The 20408-nt window shown below is 44.0% G+C and overlaps 1 protein-coding gene and 1 long non-coding RNA gene across 3 annotated transcripts in view; one reads left to right on the top strand and one right to left on the bottom strand.

Moving 5' to 3' along the window:
* LOC115943105 (uncharacterized) overlaps positions 1-20276 on the bottom strand; it is a 26597-nt gene extending 6321 nt beyond the window's left edge. The window contains exons 1-2 of one of the 2 annotated variants that reach the window (XR_014147524.1): positions 20154-20276; positions 17744-18983 (exon numbers count right to left, since the gene is read on the bottom strand). This is a non-coding gene — a long non-coding RNA (uncharacterized LOC115943105). Of the gene's footprint in view, positions 1-16701; positions 18984-20153 lie in introns of those variants that run through there. The other variant, XR_014147523.1, reaches the window with a different exon arrangement.
* Positions 1-20408, top strand: part of GCNT2 (glucosaminyl (N-acetyl) transferase 2 (I blood group)) — a 61626-nt gene that overhangs the window by 3489 nt on the left and 37729 nt on the right. The gene's annotated exons all lie outside the window — the stretch shown is intronic.

The following is a 20408-nucleotide window of genomic DNA, read 5'->3' as shown; positions in this document are numbered from 1 at the left end:
AAAAAAAAAAAAAAAAAGTTCCTTCCTCTCTTCCCCCTGCCATCCTCGATTAAAGTGGTTGTGTTAGAAAGACCGTGCCAGGGCACCTCAGTTTCCCCAAATCACCCACCAAAGTAACAGGACCACGAAAATGGCTAGTTCCCTCTAATGAGATGACATCAGAAAACCAAGTGAAAATAGTTTAAAGTTGGTGAGACTCAGTGGAAAGTATATTCACAGAGGTAGCCCGGAATCACATAGCTTCACTGGCTTTTTTTTTTCCCCCATGTTATCTTTCTATTGAGAAAATGATTTCTCTCTTGGTTTTCAACGCTTCGACTTTTTCCATTCTGCACTGGAATTAGAAATGGTATCGAAACAGGCCAGAAAGAGTCCCTTGGGGAAAAAGGCCCCAGTCTCTCATCCTTCATCAGGGGAGGCCAGACAGAGGGGGCTGTCATTCCATTCTGTGTGGCTCCTGCAGAGATAGACTATCTAGACCTCTCCCTTCTGGCCATATTCCCAGAGGAAACCCTCCAGGAGCTCAGATTTCAACACTTCTCTGACTGACACTACAGAGCACCAGGTTCTCCTAGCCATAGTCCAAAGACCATGTTCTCGAGCTTTTCTGGTTATTCCTATAGCACTGTCTTTGGCCTTCCTGCCCCATGGTGGAGAGCCAGAGGCCATTTAGATTTTTGCTTTAAATCTTGTGAAATTGATCAGTATCTGCAGAAACAGCTGTTGGGCTTGTTTTTTGCAGGTAGATTCCTGACCAAATTGTCCATCTTCAATGGAAAAGCAAAGCTGTTACTTTTTTTCCCAGCTATTTTTTTTTAACCCCCCTCACTATGTAAGTTTGTTCTTTTGAATTGTTGCTCATGCATTACTCTGACCTTTCTCATGCCATGAGGTTTTTCTTCCATAAGAATGTTTTCATTTGCCTCGCTTCCTTTTTCCATTTTGTATACATTTTCTTTTTTCGGAGCCCTACTTCAAATAAATTATCTCAACCTCAGAAGTGACTGCATGATCCCATTTCCGCATTTTTCAAATCTAAAAATAGCATGTTTCCTACTTCGATTTATTTTGCTTCTTTAACTTCGAGTTTTATTTATATGTGCACATTCTTTGGGAGTGTGCTCTGACTCCTTAAGTGGCAAATGGCAGAAACACAACTCAAAGTTCCTGAAATAGACACCAGAACCCACTGGGTCACAGAAATGAGATGCTCAAAAGGCTCCAAATAAAGCTGGATCGAGAGTGGAAACAATATATTCAGGACTCTTTCTTGCCAGGCGGTCTCTCTAGGAGGTGAAAAACTGTTTCTGCTTGCCCAGAGCTAAAGGGAGGTCCTAGGTACGGGACTCTCAGTGCTATCATCAGAAAAGTCCTGGCAAACTGGGACGAGCTGATGACCTTCTCTCTCTCTCTGTGTTGGCCCCATTCAGGCAGGTTCTCCCCACATGGTGTCAGAAATAGCCAGAAGTAGCTCCGGGTACGTGGTTCTGACCCCTGGCACTCCTGGGGGACAAGAAAATCTTTTTCCTGAGAGTTCCAGCAACAGTGTAGGGGAGTCTTCATATTGGTCCTGCTTGGTCCAGATCCCTATCCCTAACCAAACTGGGGCGCAGGGGTGAAGAATGTTGACCAGCCTTTCTTAGGTCACTTTCCCAAGGGGGCAGACTATGGTGGAAGGTGGTTCCTTAGACCACAGCAAAATCGTTCCTTGTCCTGAGGGCAGGGTGTTAATGATTATCTCACCTGGTATTAGAAGGGCAAGATTTAGCTGAGATATAAAACTTTAAGCCCTTGAGCAATTGTAATTTGGAGAATACTAAGTTACTTTTGTGGAAGTGGCATGATCTCAAGAAGCATATCCCTCTGCCTCATAAAAACGTATTTTTTTAAGATTTTATTTTTAAGTAAGCTCTACACCCAACGTGGGGCTCGAACCCACAACCCCGAGATCAAGAGTCACATGCTCAGGGCACCTGTGTGGCTCAGTCAGTTAAGTGTCTGCCTTCAGCTCAGGTCATGATCCCAGGGTCCTGGGATCGAGTCCGGCATCAGGACTGCTCAGCAGGGGGTCTGCTTCTCCTTTTCTCCCTCCCCAGCCCACTTGTGCTCTCCCTCTCTCTTTCTCTCTCTCTCAAAAATAAATAAATAAAATCTTTAAAAAATAATAAAAATAGGGGTGCCTGGTTGACTCAGTCATTAAGCGTCTGCCTTCGGCTCAGGTCGTGATCCAGGGGTCCTGGGATCGAGCCCTCCCCGCTTGGCCGGAAGCCTGCTTCTCCGTCTCCCACTCCCCTTGCTTGTGTTCCCTCTCTCACTGTGTCTCTCTCTGTTAAATAAATAAATAAAATCTTTAAAAAATAATAATAAAAATAAAAGAGTCACGTGCTCTACCAACTGAGCCAGCCAGGCACCCCCATAAAAACATTTTTAATAACATTCCTTTGTTATGTTTGGAGAGTACTTATTTTGCAAAAGTACTTACACATAATCTTTAATCCTTATAAGACCCCTATAAAAGGACTACCGTTCCCATTTTGCAGATGAGAAACTTGAAGACTAAAATATGTGACTTGTCCAAAGATAAATACCTCATATACCTAGCAAGAAGTAAGAATGAAAAGAAACATCTAGAAGGAGAGGGGAGACTTGTGTTATACATTTAGATTAAAATGTACCTAGTTTGATGAATTCTTCATTTAATTATTGTAAAAAGTGCAAGTGTTCCAAAGACAAAACTTGGCTCATTGTAGGTCTTGTTAAGTTTGTGGAGTGGTTAGGGGCACCTCGGTGGCTCAGTCGTTAAGCGTCTGCCTTCGGTCATGATCCCAGGGTCCTGGGATTGAGCCCCGCATAGGGCTCCCTGCTCAGCAGGAAGCCTCCTTCTCCCTCTCCCACTCCCCCTGCTTGTGTTCCCTCTCTCGCTGTGTCTCTCTCTAGCAAATAAATGAATAAATAATCTTTAAAAAAAAAAGTTTGTGGAATGGTTAGATGGCTGGACCCTCACCCAAGAGTGTTCTCTCTTATTTCTTATGTCATCTGGATAGTTAGCCCATTTTCCTGGAACTTGGGCTTTTTCCTGTGAGTGGGAGGTACAGGAAAAATGAGGGGACTGTTTACTGTACATCTGCCAATGGGTCTGCCTTATCTTAGTTTAATCTTCACAAGAATCTTGTCCGGTCAGTACTTAAACCCACATTTTACCAACGAGAAGATGGAATCGGAACAGTTGAGTAATGTGCCTTGCTCCAAAGGTAGAAGGCACAGCGAAGGAGAGAATGGGTACAACGAGAACATCAAATCCTGCACACTCAGACCTCAGCCTACACCCTCACCTTTGTGTGCCCTTGAATCCCACACGGTCCTCTCTTAGCTCCGCCCCACAGGCTGGATTCCCACTCTCTCGCTCTCTCATTGCCCCATCCCTGTGGATCTGGCTTTCCCTGGAGCTTGGGTTCCAAGACTTGGAGAGACCCAGGTTGGAATCCTAGTTCCTCCATCCCCAGCCACACGGCCCGACACTTAATAAAAAAGCACCAGCTTCGAGTAATAGAGCAAAGGTATTGAAAGCATGTAGCCAGACTGCCCGGCTCTGGATCCCTGCTTTGCCATTTACAAGTTGTGTGACCTTGGACAGGTTACCTGCCATCTATAAAATAGGGAAAATAATAACATTTATATCAAATATATGAGGCTTAAATGAACTGGACTAGTGCCCAGCCCCTATTTAAGTGTTAGTTTTTATTATTGTTCTTGTTGTCTTCACCTATAAAATGCATATTCACTTAATAAATATTTATTGAGCACCTAGGTACCATGCTAGGTATGGGGATATAGTAGTGAGTGAGACAAAGAAGGCCCCTGGCCTCATGGAGCGTATGTTCTAGATGGGGAACATAGATAAGAATAAGCAGACAGATAAGATAATTAGAGATTATGGTAAGTGCTATGAAGGAAAGACAGGCTGATCCAGAAAGGGACCTGCTTCAAAATGGGGTGGGTCGGGGAAGCCTTCTTGGAGAAAGGAGCACATGAGCCGTTCCTCCTAAATGAGAACGAGCCAGCCATGCCCTTGAGAAAAAGGTGCCAGGTGGAGGGGCGGGGCTTGCAAAGGTCCCAGGGGAGCAGGACGGTGAGGGTTGGAGCTGGGATGAGGTGGGCAAGGCCCTCGTGGGACGGCCACGGGGATGAAATGACCCAGCAACACCAGCTTCTTAGGGTTACTGGCAGAAAAAGCAAGATGATGAGTACAAGTTCTTGGCATAGCGCTGGATACAGACTAAACAGTCAATAAACGGAATCTGGCTCTTCTCCGCTCCTGGTGCTGCCATCTGTGACCCCTTGTCTCTCTCCTACAACCATCTCGTTTCTTTCTAACTACACCTGACCCGTGAACGACGCGGGTTTAAACCATGTGGGTCCACTGACGCATGGACTTTTTAACAATCCAGTCCTGTAAACGTGTTTTCTCTTCTTTATGATTTTCTTAATGACACTTTCTTTTGTCCAGGTGCCTTTATTGTTGGGATAGAGTATATGACATATATCAGATGCAAAATAAGTGTTGACTGGTTGTCATCGGTAAGGCTTCCAGTCAAAGGTAGGCTATAAGTAGTTAAGTTTTGGAAGAGTCCAAAGTTGTATGTGGATTTTCTCCTGCACGGGGGTGGGCACCCCTGACCCTTGCATTGTTCAACAGTCAGCTGTGTTTTCTCTGACTCCATTCTCAGCCTGCTTTAACCCATTCTCCATAGTGGCAGGATGACCTTTATAAAAATTGATCATGCAATCATCTCTCTCCTTGATGACCTTCAATGCATCCTCATCACCTCCAAAATAACATCCCAGCCCTTCACCGGGCACAGGGCACTCTTAGCCTTTCTAGCACCTTTTCTTGCTACGCACCGCATCCCATACTGTAATCCAGCTCTACTGGAGGACTTGTGAGTCCCAAATGTGCCACTCCCACCCTCCCTGCCTTGACTCATGTCAGTGCCCCTGACAGGACGCCCTGGACTTTTCCTCCTCCCTCTCCCTCATTTGACTGCCATTGCCTTTCTTTTAAGATTCAGCTTATAGTCACTCTCTAAAAAGACTTTCGTAATTCTCACTCCTGTGGACTCACTTCTCCTGTATCATACTGTACTATTAAGAGTCTTGGAATGCTGTGTTTGTGTTCCCAGTGGCCTTCTAGACTGAGCTTCAAAGGTAGAAACTGCACCTGCTAATGTTTGTTTTCTTTATACCTAGCACAACCCCGGTACATGAGCAATGCTCAATACAATGGAGTCTCAACTTATATTCATTTAACTTGCATAAACTCAACTGTATTCACACATACACACAAACACACACACACATGCGAGTGCGTGCATGCACATACAGTGTGTAAATTTAGATGGTTTTGGCCATCCTACCCTGCCCTCCATTCGACCCAATTTGTCTGGAGAGTGAACATGAGGTGGATTCTGCTTATTCCCATGATGGGCCTTGGTTCCCATGGCTCCCTAATGTTAAAGATACTGTGTATATCTCATAAGATAGCTCCTCAACTAGAGCCAACTTCTTCATCTGGTGCTTGTTAGAAGAAACCACCATCTGGACCAAGATTAAAGGGAAAATCGGTCACGTTAGAATTATGGAGACTCCCTGTCATCTTAATGCGGCACATTCCCAAGGGATTTCTCCAGAGGAATTTTGACTGTATGTTGTTTCCCCTTTATACACTGACCTGGCAACCTAAACTCCCTGTAGGATGCATATCTTTCTCTCAATATGTCTTGAATTTATTGAACGGCTAATAATCAGCAAACTCAGAACATGAATTCAGATTGTTTTGGGGCTAATCCAGGGTTCTCTGTCCTCCCTACAGTGAATGTATAGAATCATTCTTCTCTAGAAGTCATTTTTAGGGGCACCTGGGTGGCTCAGTCAGTTAGCGTCTGCCTTCAGCTCAGGTCATGATCCCAGGGTCCTGGGATCGAGTCGAGTGTCAGGCTCCTTGCTCAGCAGGGAGTCTGCTTCTCCCTCTCCCTCTGTCCCTCCCCCCGCTACCCCACCCCCCCACTGGCTCATGCTCTCTCTCGCTCTCTCACTCAAATAAAATAAATAAATAATAAAAATCCTTTTTACTTAGAAAGGCAGATAGGGTAAGAGCGGCAAAGAGATAATTATCAAAGACTAAAGCCAGTAGTCTTTGAACAATACTTGGTCATGGAAATTTTTTTTCTTGAGGACTATCTAGTTTTATTTATTGATTTATTTTTCATTTGTTACATACTTGAAAAGGTACATTATCTTTTTTTTTTAAGATTTTATTTTTTATTTATTTATTTGAAGAGAGAGACACAGCGAGAGAGGGAACACAAGCAGGGGGAGTGGCAGAGGGAGAAGCAGGCTTCCCGCAGAGCTGGGAGCCCGATGCGGGGCTCGATCCCAGGACCCTGGGATCATGACCTGAGTCGAAGGCAGACGCCCAACGACTGAGCCACCCAGGCACCCCTATCTTTTTAAGTTTTATTTAAATTCCAGTTAGTTAACGTACAGTGTAATATTAGTTTCAGGTGTACAATATAGTCATTCAACACTTCCATACATCACCTGGTGCTCATCACAAGCGCCCTCCTTAATCCCCTTCACCTGTTTAACCCATCCCTCCCCCCCCCCCCCCATTCCCTCCCTTAACCATCTGTTTGTTCTCTAGAGTTAAGAGTCTGTTTCTTGGTTTGCCTCTCTCTTTTTTTTTTCCCTTTGCTCATTTGTTTTGTTTCTTAGTTCCACCTATGAATGAAATCATATGGTATTTGTCTTTCTCTGACTTATTTCTCTTAACTCTAACTCCATCCATGCCATTGCAAATGGTAAGATTTTTTTTTCTTTTTATAGCTGAGTAATATTCCATCATGTATAGATACTACCTCTTCTTTATCCATGCATCAGTCAGTGGACACTTCGGCTATTTCCATACTTTAGCTATTGTAGATTATGCTGCTATAAACATCGGGGTGCGTGTACCCCTTTGAATTAGTATATTTGTATTCTTTGGGTAAATACCTAGCAGTGCAATTGCTGGATCATAGGGTAGTTCTATTTTTAACTTTTTCAGCTGTGATTCAGTAAAAGCTCTCATGTTGCCAAATGTGTTAAAGGGCATTGCTTTTATAATCCCTCTTTGAGAAACTTGTATTTAAATGGATAATTTTGTTCTTTTCTTACTCTTGGTTACCGACTATTGAGTTGAGACTTCATTAATAGTTGATTTTAGAGTCACTATTCTCAGAGAAATTCAGAATTAGGGAAATTTGAATTTTCAATAAGCATCCCCCTGGGGTCTTTCCTCAGCTTGCTTTTTTGGCTCTTAATGTTCTCTCTCCCTTGGTGATTCTAATTTATGTCTGCAGCTCATCACTGCTTGGGTACTGATGAATCATAATCCTGCATTGTGCCCCCCAGGCCCTCCCAGACATTTCCGCCTATCTATTGGCTATCTCTTCCTGAGGCTCCCACTGACATGCTCCCCCTTCCACCTCCCTACTCCCCACAAACCCACTTCTCGATAATCTCTGTGACTGCCACCTCCATTCTCTCCTGTTAGCCAATGGCTTTCCACCCCATATCTAATCAGCACATTCTGTACATTCTGTCTGGGATGGTTTCTAGCGAGTATCACCCGCCCTGTTCCCATCGTTAGCACTATAACCCCAGCCCATCATGCCACTCTAATAAGTCGTTAGACCTGTCCAAGTGCACTCTCTAGCCCAGGTCTCTCTCTTCAAACCATTCTAACACTCTTGACATATTTTTCTCATGAAGGCATGGCTCTTATGGCTTATTAAATTACTCTGTACAGACATCTCAATGTGGCATGTTGCCTATCAGCATATTCCTAGTAACTCTCACCTCATTGTCAGTTCCCACTGCTGCTTTCCCAGAAAAACCACTGTGCCTTGTATTCCTGCCTTTGGCATTTTTCTTCTTCAGGTCATTCTCTCTACATGGGCCATTCTCCTCCATCTCTCACATTTAAATAATGGTTTTAATATGACCGCATTCAGTGGCTTTCATTTAGGAAGCTTCCCCTGATTTTTTTTTTCAATTATACACTTTGTAAACCTTTGTCATAACTCTTTCATGTCATTCTATAATCTTCTCTACATTTTGAATGTGACTATCGTATTACCCTGACTGAACTATCTAATCTCTTTTTGGGTCTTTTATATTTTTGGCAGCCCAACATAGTGAGCATCCAGTGGGATAAGAATAGTTACTGAATTGATTTAAAAGGAAATAATTTTTTATTCAGGTATAATTGTCATGCAGTGTTATATTAGTTTCAGGTGTACAATATAATGATTTAACAATTCTATACATTGTTCAGTGTTCATCAGGATAAGTGTACTCTTAATCCCCTTGATCTATTAACATTCCCCCCTCCCCCCAAACCTTCCCTCTGGCAACCACCAGTTTGTTCTCTGTATTTAAGAGTCTGGGTTTTTGTTTGTCTCTGTTTTCTTTGTACTTTTTTTTTCTCCTTAAATTCCACTTGTGAGTGAAATCCTATGGTATTTGTCTTTCTCTGGCTGACTTATTTCACTTAGATTTATACCCTGTAGGTCCATCCATATTGTCACAAATGGCAAGATTTCACTCTTTCTTGTGGCTGAGTAATATCCCTTTGTATATATATACCACATCTTTATCCATTCATCTATAGATGGACACTTGGATTGCGTCTGTATCTTGGTTATTGTAAATAATGCTGGAATAAATATAAGGGTGCATATGGCTTTCTTTTCAAATTAGTGGTTTTTTTTCTTTGGGTAAATACCCAGTGTGGAATTACTGGATCGTATGGAAGTCTATTTTTAATTTTTTGAGGCTCCTCCATACTGTTTTCCACAGTGGCTGCACCAGCTTGCATTCCCACCAACAGTGCACGAGGGTTCCCTTTCTCCACATCCTCACCAACACTTGTTATTTCTTATGTTTTTTATTTTAGCCATTCTGATGGGTCTGAGGTGATATCTCATTGTGGTTTTGATTTGCATTTCCCTGATGATGAGTGATGTTGGGCATCTTTTCATGTGTCTATTGTTCATCTGTATTTTTTCTTTGGAAAAATGTCTGTTCAGGTCCTCTGCCCATTTTTTAATCAGATAGGATTTTTTGGTGATGAGTTTATGTGTTCTTTGTATACTTTGGATGTTAACCCTTATCAGATATATCATTTGCAATTATCTTCTCCCTTTCAGTAGGTTGTCTTTTGCTGCTTTCCTGCACTGTGCAAAATTATTTTGGTGTAGTCCCAATTATTTAATTTTGTTTTTGTTTCTCATTTGAAGAGACATAGCTAGAAAAAATGTTTCTACAGCTGATGTCAAAGAAATTACTGCATATGTTTTATTCTAGGAATTTTACCATTTCAGGCCTCACATATAGGTCTTTAATCCATTTTGAGTTTATTTTTGTATATGGTGTAAGAAAGCCAATTTCATTCTTCCACATGTAGCTGTCCAGTTTTCCCAACACCACTTGTTGAAGAGACTACCTTTTCCCCCGTTGTATATTATTGCCTCCTTAGCCATGGATTAATTGACCATATAAGTGTGGGTTTATTTCTGGACCCTCTACTCTGTTCCATTGATCTATGTGTCTATTTTTGTGCCAGTACCATACCGTTTTGGTTACTGTAGCTTTGTAGTATATCTTGAAATCCAGGATTGGGATAATTCCAGTGTTGTTCTTTCTAAATAGAAATAATTTTTAATATGCCGCTCAGCCCTTCTGCTCAGTCAGCTGCAAATCATCATCCCCTCCACCCCCACCCCCATCATCTCACACACACACACACACAACCTAGATTACTTTGCAACGTGCTGAGGGATCAACTTAAGACAGCATTTTCTAGCCATGGTCAGTCTTTCTGGGACATTTCCTGAAGTCCTTTCTGCTCTTGGTAAACAGCAATGGGACTGGTCTCTCTCCTTCAGTTTTTCCAAAGCATCTTGCTCACCTTGGGAATGCTTCCCAATGCCAAGCTTATTTTGGGAGCAGTATGGGTTCAAGCCAGACTATGCTTCAATCTGAGGTCTACCATCTTTGAGTTTACCAAACTGGTGCCTTATTCTGCACCAAAGAAGTAAAAAGAACAGCCCAACAGTAGAGGCCCCTGGGTTTTCATAAAGCTGCTTTTAAAAAAAAGATTTATTTATTTATTTGAGAGATAGAGCATGCAGTGGGGAGGGGCAGAGAGATTCTTAAGCAGACTCTCAGCTGAGTGGGGAGCCCAGTGCAGGGCTCAATCCCTAGACCCTGGGATCACAACCTGAGCCGAACCAAGAGTTGAACATTCAACCAACTGTGCCACCCAGGCACCCCATAAGGCTGCTTCTTTGATGGAAAAAAGACCTCATCAGTTGGTTAGGGAAATGACCTTGTTAAGATCTTGGGTGATTTTTTTTTTTTTCTCTGAAACTCAGAGTAGACAATTTGCAATCTTAGAAAATTACATCCAAAGCAGTAGATGTATTAGTTACTTTCCTAACTAACCATTTCTTAGTGTGGTTTCTCAATGCCAGAGCTGTTTACAAGCCTGTCTTTATCTCATCCTCCGACCTGCAGAGTATTTGACATTCTTTCTTGAGATGTTTCTGGACAAAACCATGAGTGTCAGGTTTTCCCCAAAATATATTTATCCCGTATCTATGTCAGTGCCATGTTTTCAGAGAATAGATGGATGATATTGATTCCCTATAATCTTTCTTTTCAGCCAGATTTAAAAGATCAGAACTTAATTGTGAACATTTGGGGAGTAAAACTGCCATTTTTATATAGATTTATTTATTTTAAAGAGAGAGAGAGAGCATGAGTGCACGTGTGCATGTGAGCAGGGGAGGAGCAGAGGGAGAGGGAGAGAGAGAATCTCCAGCAGACTCCCCACTGAGCACAGAGCCCAATGCGGGGCTTGATCCCACCATCCTGAGATCATGACCTGAGCCAAAATCAAGAGTCGGACTCTCAACTGTCTAAGCCACCCAGGAGCCCCCAAACTGCCTTTTTATTTTTTTAAGCAAACTGAAGATACTCAGATCATCCTAATGCAGTTAGCTTCCTGCCATCCTAAGTCCCCTCTTCTAGACACTTCCTCTTTCCCCACCGCCTTCCTTAGCCCCAATCTTCACAGGATTCCTCCTTCATGAAAATCTGTAATTCTGGCTTTAAGTCAGAGCTCCTTGGGGGTCTACAAGAAGAAGGACCTCCTGCCTGGGACTCCAAACGCTCTCCCACATCCCACCTGAAAACTGCGCAGCTTAGACCCTGAAGTCCTGGCTAGGTGTCCGGTGGTCTCTTGGAGAGGCTGCACACCCCCATCTGGCTTCTCCTCTCCCAGGACTTTGGTCTGTCTGAGCTAACTGCCCTCCACCCGCCTCCAAGTCTTCTTGATTTTATCATGGGTCAGTTATTCTACCACATTTTGGACTTTCCCCTGCACTTAGTGAATCCAAACAAAACTCCCCAGTGCAGTTTTCCTGTAAAAACAGCCTCCTCTTTATTCTGGGCAGAATTTAGAATAATCACCGCATTTAGAGCTGAAAGAAGCCCGAGGGAGAGTCTACTTCCAATCCTAAGGTTGTACAAATTTGGGAAATGAGAGTCAGAGAGCTCAAATGGCTGGTTGACTCTGCTGCTCCGTAAATAAGTGAACATTTTCTGGCTTTGTTGCCTCATTTATTGCAAATGTTAAAATAAGCGTTTCCATTCATAAGACCCCCATATTTTTCTATTAGTCTTGTGTTAACAGAAAGAAGACCTCTCAAGTCACATGGGATGTGGAGGGGAGGGGATTTCAGAATCCGTTGACACTATAATAACAGTTATTTTCCTTTTGGGTTCTCCCTTCATTATGTAGGTTGTTATTAAGACATTCTTATATCCAGTGGGGAACATCTGTGTAGGTAGAACAATTTATGTGTGTTCTTTTTGGTTCACTGTGAAGCTGTCCCACAAATGCTAATCATTTTGTCCCCATTCCTCAGTGGTTTGGGATATGTAGGGAAGGGTTATGTAGTTTTTATGCATTACAGTTTGCAGACTTTTGATGGTCTGCATGCTCCCCCACCCAGATCAATGGCTTAAACATTTCTTTCCCTTCCACACTGATCAGTTATTTTTTTTTTTAAGGATTTATTTATTTGAGAGAGAAAGAGGGCACGTGCAAGCTCATGAGCAGGGGGAGGGGCAGAGAGAAAGAATCTCCAGCAGACTCCCCACTGAGCACGGAGCCCCACTGAGTGAGGAGCCCAATGTGGGGCTTGATCTCATGACCCTGAGATCATGACCTGAGCTGAAATCAAGAGTCAGATGCTTCACTAACTGAGCCACCCAGGCGCCCCTGGTATTTTTTTTTTTTAACCTTTCTTTTTTTTTTTTTTTTGTGAGAGAGAGAGAGGGAGGGAGAGGAGGGGCAGAGGGGAAGAGAATCTTAATCAGGCTCCACGCCCAGCACGGGGCAGGGTGGGGGGCCTTGATCTCACATCCTTGAGATCATGACCTGAGCTGAAATCAAAAGTCAGAGGCTTAACCAACTGAACCACCCAGATGCCCCACACACTGATCAGTTACTGAATACTCTTAAGTAAATACCTCTCAGCTGTGAGTGGGTAGGACTGCTGGTGTCTAGGGTTACCAATTCATCCTGGTGTGCCCAGGACTTTCCCAGTTTTAACACTGAAAATCCTACATTCCCCAGAAATTTCTCCATCTTGGGCAAACTGGACAGATGGTTACCCTAAGTGCTGCCCCAGCACATTCCTACTCACTTCCCAATGCCCAGGTCATCTCAGGATCAAGATATTTATGTTCCATAGAACAGCACTGATCAATAAACTGGAAACAGGTTATAATCAAACCACTCAGTTATGCAGGTTCATCATACTGAAGACAGGTTGAAGGGTAGTGATTGAAACTGCACTATCAGTCATGAGGGCCCTAACCAAAGCAGACTGGGGCCAAGCCTACTCTATTTATAACAATTTTTCCATTGTTTTTGAGGAGAAAGGATAGAGTTTAAGGAAGTCATTTAAAAGGATAAATGGGTACACATAAAATCTGAATCTAAAACCACTTTAACCAGTGGAAGAAATCAAATGCAAAGATCCTCAATGAAGTGCAAACACAGGACATATCTTGGAGAAAAATTTGTTCCAGCATTTTAATGTCTAGGAGAGAAGAAGTGTCTGCTTTTTGGGATTGATCCAAGCCCTCTGCCCTAATAAACTGTCTAAACTCAAGTTAATGACAGGTTCTGTGGGAAAGATGTTAGTAGGAGAGTGGATTGAATAAACTGAACACGAGTCAAGAATTTAAGAGGGCTATTAAAAGTAGAAGTTGGAGGGAGCCACTGCCTATCTCTATTTTAAGACGGTTTTGCTTCCACTTATTTGAAAATGTTCAAAAGATAAGGAGTATCTTCAAGATACAGTTCTCTGGCAGCTGCTGAATGATAAAATACTGTCTCTTAGAATCTCCAACAAACACCCTGCTGAGTGCAGATTCCGACACAGGGCTCAATCCCATGACCCTAGGATCATGACCTGAGCCAAAACCGAAGAGTGGAATGCTCAACTGACTGAGCCACCTAAGTACCCCAGTGAATATATCTTAAAAAAAAAAAAAAATGGAGATGTTTGCTTCAAGCCCTCTTCCAGTACAATTAATGATTGTAAATTAACCATCGCCTTGCTGAGTAATGCTATCTGTTGGTAAAAGGTTTATGGTTTATTTAATAAATGAAACTGCCAAATTAAAAAAAAATACTGTCTCTTAATAGAAATACCATTCCCTTGCAATGTCAGTTCGATGATCAAAAATACGGAGATGGAGGAGTTTGGAGGTAGTTGGTGTCAGAAAGGTGGCAGAAGACTATCCTAGATCAGGACAGACCTTGGACATGCAAGTTCTCTGCATGAATCCACAATCTTTTTTTTCTCAAAGGAGACATTTAGAAAAGTTGCATAGAAAGACAGTCACCTATTCTGTTCTTGAAATTTAACAGAATATAACCAAAGATAAAAATTTTTGTTTGTGTTTTGTGCTTGGTTTTTACTTTTGTTTTTGTGTGGGCAATTAGAATTAAATCTGGGCAGTTCACCCCAGAAGGGAGAGAACTTTGCTACCCGAAGAATACTACTTCTAGGGAAATAGGAAAAGGAGTGGGACCCCAGAAGAATGAGGTTGTGCTGTGTGGCACAGCAGGTGGAGAAAATGCAGAAGAAGCCTTCTTAGCCAGATTTACTTTCCACCACTTGGATAGACTACTCCTTTTTTAAAAATCGGGAAACTAAGGTAAAGTGATCCCAAGAGACTTTTTCAGGGTCATGTAGGAAACAGCAGAGCCTTGGATTTTTTTTTTTAAAGATTTATTTATGTATTTTAGAGAGAGAGCACAAGTGGAAGGAGCAGAGGGAGAGAGAATCACAAGCAGATTCCACACTGAGCGTGGAGCCCAATGCCGGGCTCGATCTCACGACCCTGAGATCATGACCTGAGCCAAAACCAAGAGTCTGTTGCTTAACCGACTGGACGACCCAGGCACACACCCCCGCCCCCAGCAGAGCCTTGTTTAAACCCTGCTCCAAAGCCTCAGTCTTCCCCACTGTGCTGTGTATTTGTCTCTATCATAACCTTTTTATGGGGTTGTATTTGTCTCTATCATAACCTTTTTGTGGGGTCCACCAGCAGGCTGGCACTCTGAAGAGGTAACCATTTGGATGTGGTTTGAAAAAAGAGTCTGAAGGGGCTGCAGTTGGGAATGAAGAGTAGTTGCCCCACCCTGAGGCAGGGGGACAGGGCAGAAGAGGCCAATGCTACCTATGATAACAGTGGCCTTGAGAGCTCCTGCCTATCCTTCGGGATCTTTTAGGTGGCAGAATGACCTCTCAAGCATAGCTGTTCTGCTTCACTAAACATAGCTAGGAAGGCAGACGGGTCAGGTAGTTTCCTAGGTGAGCCAAGTTTGCCATCAGAGAGATGCCTGAAGATGTGTTGAGTCATTCTTTGATTCAAGGCATTGTTCTAAGCTCTTTTTATGTCCCGACCTATTTAAATCTCTTTAGAACCCAGGGCTCCTGGGCGGCTCAGTCGGTTAAGCGACTGCCTTTGGCTCAGGTCATGATCCCAGGGTCCTGGGATGGAGCCCGGCATCGAGGCCCCGCTTTGGGCTCCTTGCTCCATGGGAAGCCGGCTTCTCCTATTCCCTCTGCCGCTCCCCCTGCTTGTGCACGCGCACTCTCTCTCTCTATCAAATAAATAAATAAAATCTTAAAATAGATAAATAAATAGATAAGTCTCTTTAGAACCCTATGAGGTCAGTTTTCTTAGCACCTCCCTTTTCTAGAAAAAGAAGGACACTGAGGCATATAATCCAGTGCCCTGCACTGTAGCCCAGACGGTGTGTGTAAGGGCCTCCATGCGGGTCTAAGGATGACCAACATCACTATTTGCCCTCATTTCACATTCCTTTATCTGCAAAGATACAGAAATTCTAGGTGATGGCAAAGACTCCAATACTGCAAAATGTGGGCCTGGAGGATCACGATTGCAATCTAGAACAGAGATCAGCAAACTACAGACAGCCCCTGGGCTAAATCTGGCCCGTTTCTGTAGTGTCCACAAACTAAGAGTGACTTTACATTTTTAAATGGTTGGGGAAGGGCGCCTGGGTGGCTCAGTTGGTTAAGTGACTGCCTTCAGCTCAGGTCATGATCCTGGAGTCCCGGCATCCAGTTCCACATTGGGCTCCCTGCTCGGCGGGGAGTCCCTCTGACCCTCCCCCCTCTCATGTGCTCTCTCTCTCTCATTCTCTCTCTCTCAAATAAATAAATAAAATCTTTAAAAATAAATAAATAAAAAATAAATGGTTGGGGAAAAAAATCAAAAGAAGACGATTTGGTGGCGTGGAAATTACATGAACTTGAGCTGTCAGTATCCATAAATTAAGATTTAGCAAGACACAGGCAATATGGTTATGCCTACTTTCATGCTGTGGTAACAGCACTCAGTGGTTGCATCAGAAACCAAAAGTCCCACAAGCCTAAAATATTTACTACGTGGCCCTTTATAAAAGAAATGCTGATGCCTGATATAGGATCATGCGGTTAACATAATTGCCTAATATTTTCAGGGAAAAATTTTTGTCATAATTGTGAGTTTAACCAAAAGCCTCCCCTTTTGCACAGAAAAAGGTTATTAAAAAAAGATTCTGAATAAACATATTTCACAAAAGACTTTTTTTTTTTAAGATTTTATTTATTTATTTGAGAGAGAGAGAGCTCAAGCAGAGGGAGTGACAGAGGGAGAGGGAGAAGCAGACTCCCCGCTGAGCAGGGAGCCCGATGCGGGGCTCGATCCCAGGACCCTGGGATCATGACCCGAGCCAAAGGCAGGCTGAGCCACCCAGGTGCCCCCACAAATGACTTTTTAAATAGCATCTGCAGCATGTATACATAAGATATAGAAATACATTTATATTTCTATTTGCTAGATGTTAGTACTCTGCTTGTTTTCAAAGAAAGTCTGGTTGGCCCGATGTTTGCAGTGATCTTTACGGCTGTCAAGCCCTTTCATGGTGACATTAACTTATCTGATAATTCACAAATACTGGAGGTCCTGATCAACAGTAATAAAATAGTCACTGAGCTGTATGAATGCCAGCCATCCTTTTATTGAATGATCGTGCACTGCTCTGCTCCTGGAGTTTTTCTGGAACCTACTTCATCCTTTGTCCGCCACCTCTTGACGAGGGTGCCCCGTTCCCCAGTGCTACGTCCCTCTTTTAATCTGTGACTTCTTATCTGTTCAGTTCCGAGTCAGTTTGTTACGATTGTGTCTAAACGAAGAGTCCAGAGGCTAAGTCTCAAGGGGGATTCAAAGTACGTGACCTTTAATGCTTAAAGCAAAGATGATAAACTGGCATCTTTAGGGCCAAATGCAGTCTTTGGGGGTGCATATGCATGCATGCACTTGTGTCTTACAAATGTGTTAGTGACTTGGTAACATTTAAAGAGTTTGGGATTTAATATATATATAAAATTCAGCTTTCTCACTTCTCTTAAAATATCTGAAGAGTTGGCAGCACTGGCCCTATGGCCAGCATGGCATTAATAGCTGGCGCTGAGCTGGAGCTGCTGCTTGCTTTAGGTGGGACCCAGGCTCTTCGCTGCAGTCCCCACCCTCCCCTCACCCTCAAGGTGTCCATGACACCTTGGCCAAGTGTTCGCTGCCACTTGTGAACTTACTAGCCCTGTCTTTCCCTTCCTCCACCAGCTTCACTTCCTTTTTTCATTTACGGTCCTCTATACGTTCCAGTGTGAGTCCAGTCCACGGCGTTGTGATCGTTGTTTTGGTTGCTGGGAGATCTTGTTTACTTTCTGGATCTCCCGTGCAGCCAAAGTCTTTCGGGTTGTCAGACTGACACCCAATGGTGTACCCTTGGCAGAGTTGAGAGCGCCCATCAAAAAGCATCACCTTGATTCTGTAGCGATAATTAAACTGGGAGGAGCGATCTGAGGTCAAGGAGAACTATGAGCACTTGGGAAGGAGTCAGGCTCGGATTCCTCCCCTGCCCCTGTGACCACCGCACCAGCATTCGCGGTTACCTCTCGCGGCCCAGTTGCGGTGGACACAGAGCTCCTAGAACGTTCATGAGAACTACGGGCCTGTGAGGGAAAAAAGCCCCCCCGAGCCTCACCTTTTGCTTCCATGTTGAGCTGAGGGGATTATGCACAGTTAGCCGCTGTCCGGGTGCTATCTCCTTGTTGGTGATGTTCAAGATTATCCTGGGACCGAGAGAGGCAGGGAGTGTGATACAAAATGTCCACATGACGACAGTGTTCAGTTTGTGAAGCCAACTAGAGTGAACAGAGCAGAAATAACGTACTGGTTGGAAGTTGATAGCTTAGCCCGCCTAGTGATTTGCTAGAAGAAAATGCCTGTTCAGTTGCCCCAGATACCAAGCAAAACAAACCTACCCTCTGGGCTAAGTGCTTAGCAGGCATCCCATTTTCAAGACAGGTTGTTCATCCAAAGCACTGTAAATAAGGCGGGACAGACTATAGAAGGGTTTCTGGGGTACTGGTGTTTTGAACTGTCAATCACCTCACACCACTCCCCACCCCATTTGCAATCTGCTTTGACTAAATCATGATTAAAGATTTGTTGGGTTTGCTTTGGATGGGCATTCCAGCGGGGCTCCCTCTTGTGCGGTCAAGGCTCAAGGCAAAAAGAAGGAAGAACCCACAGAATCTGTGATGAGAGCCCCGTGCCTCCCCTCCTCCCTTTGGCTCTTTCCCTCCTGCTCTCCACAAGTCTGACCAAGGATGTATTTTTCAGAAAAGGGTGTCGCTCTAACTAGAATGAAGGGAAGTGAAGGCATCCAAACGGACAATTCAGTTCCTCCCTTCCCATAGCCGTATTTCTACTTTTTGTCTGGGCCAAAGGGGGCTAGCGATGGGGAAGAAAAAGAATGGGATTTAACCTCCCCTCGTGTTCAGTGGGAATAAATCAACCCAGTGGAAATGTTTCTCTTTTCCATTACTAAGAACAGAAGTCAAAATATCAGTTCATTCACACGGTAAGAAATGTTGGATATTTTTCAAAAGAGAAATGACAACAGTAACTGGTAATGCGTATTGAACACGTGGTCGTATACCCAAACCCTCAACAAGAGTCATCGCATTTACTGTTCTTCACAACCGCGAGAAATGGGAACCACTGTCATTTTTCCATCTCACAGAGGAAGAACCCGGGGCTAAGAGAGGTTAAGTAATTTTAGCCTGGTCTCTCAGCTGGTCACTGACCAGAGGCGATTTGAAGCCAAATAGACCGGCTTCAGCATCTGGACAAGGGAGCTGCAGAGTGAAGGTTTCTGGCTTGAGTCCAGCTGAATGACTTTGGAAAAAAAATATTCTTCTTGCCTTCCATTTCCTCATCTGTAAAATAAAGGGTCGTATTAGATGATCTTTGAGTCTGTTTCCAAATCAATACCCGTCACCTCCAGGCCACTCTTGTCATTCATTAGCTCCGTGGATTATAGTAAACTAAGGGGGGTGTGGGACAGGAAGGGGGCAGGGAGATTGCCGCGTTATACACCAAACACTTTCCTAACAGAGACAACTGCTCCAATGGCCACACGGTGCCCAGACAGGTAGGAAGGCTGGGTGACTGCAGGCTGAGAGGGGGGCAGGCCACTTTCAGCTACCACTGTGGCTGCCACAATTGATGTTTTTTTTTTAGCTGGACGAGTTACTTTCCCCCAGAAGCATCCTTACCACCCTCCTAAGTCTACAGCGCACTCCACATTTGCTGAGTGCTCCAGGCACCTGCAGAGGTGAGCTATGACAACCACTCTGTAATGTGACCAGACCTGCTGGGCTTCCAGTCCTGCCTCCCCTGAATTACACTGACTGGTACTTCCAGGAATTTTGCAGCAGCCCTGAAGCCTTTGTTGTTTCTTCAGAGTAAGGAAGTGGGAGAGAGGGGGCTGGGTGGGAAAGAGACTTCTTTGATTTCTATGAAATGGCCTCAGATCGGAAGATGTCAGACTTTTCCAAAGACCAGTGGCAAGTGACTCCCCATATTGTAGATACTGCCGTGTCAGGAGTTCAAGATATCTGAAGCTCTGTGTGAAAATGGGAACCAACTTTCTGGGAGCAATGACTATCACCTTTCCCTCTCGCGTGCAAACGGAAGTGTGTTTCTTTCATTTATGTCATCCACACCGACCCTTTAATGTTACAAGTCACTGCTAGGTTCCTTCTGCCCTCATCCCATGCCCCAAGAGTGTAATTCTTTTTTCTCTCTTCCCATACATAGCCTACACAAACATGTATATGCTATGTAACACCACTGGAAACGGATTTAACCCAGCTCGCCACAGACTCTTTGGCCATTGATAATCTTTTACCTACACCCATTACAAGTGCATTTTTTTTTCTTATCTGTGTCTGTGTGCCCAGAGGTAGAAATAACACTGAAATGCAAAAGAGGGGCAGAGAAACGGGAAGACGAATAAAGCCGAGGGGCAGAAGTCCTAAATGTTGTGGTTTGCAAGGCGGGCTGGCAGTTTGCGGGGGCGAAGCAGAAAAAGTAGAAGCACTTACTCTAAAAGGCGAGGAGGAGAGAGCTGCAGAAGAGCCGGGAGATCAGATCCGAGTTGATGGGATGGAAGGGGGGCGGGGTGAGGCGAGGGAAACTCAGCCCCAGTGAAAAGGACCCGTCAGTCCTTTCCAGAACGTAATTTGCTAAGATCCGCCACTTGCATTTCGTATGCATATGAGGAGGGCTTCCCGGAAGCGGGGCTGGGCTGAGCGCCGCGCTGCTGGCTGCTCGGGATTCAGCACCCGCAGTCCGAGAAG

Source organism: Leptonychotes weddellii, chromosome 8, assembly GCF_054177405.1.
Source record: "Leptonychotes weddellii isolate Sample4059 chromosome 8, ASM5417740v2, whole genome shotgun sequence".
Classification (NCBI taxonomy): domain Eukaryota; kingdom Metazoa; phylum Chordata; class Mammalia; order Carnivora; family Phocidae; genus Leptonychotes; species Leptonychotes weddellii.
The sequence above is the reverse complement of the archived record's forward strand: the minus strand, read 5'-3'. Positions and strand labels throughout refer to the sequence as shown.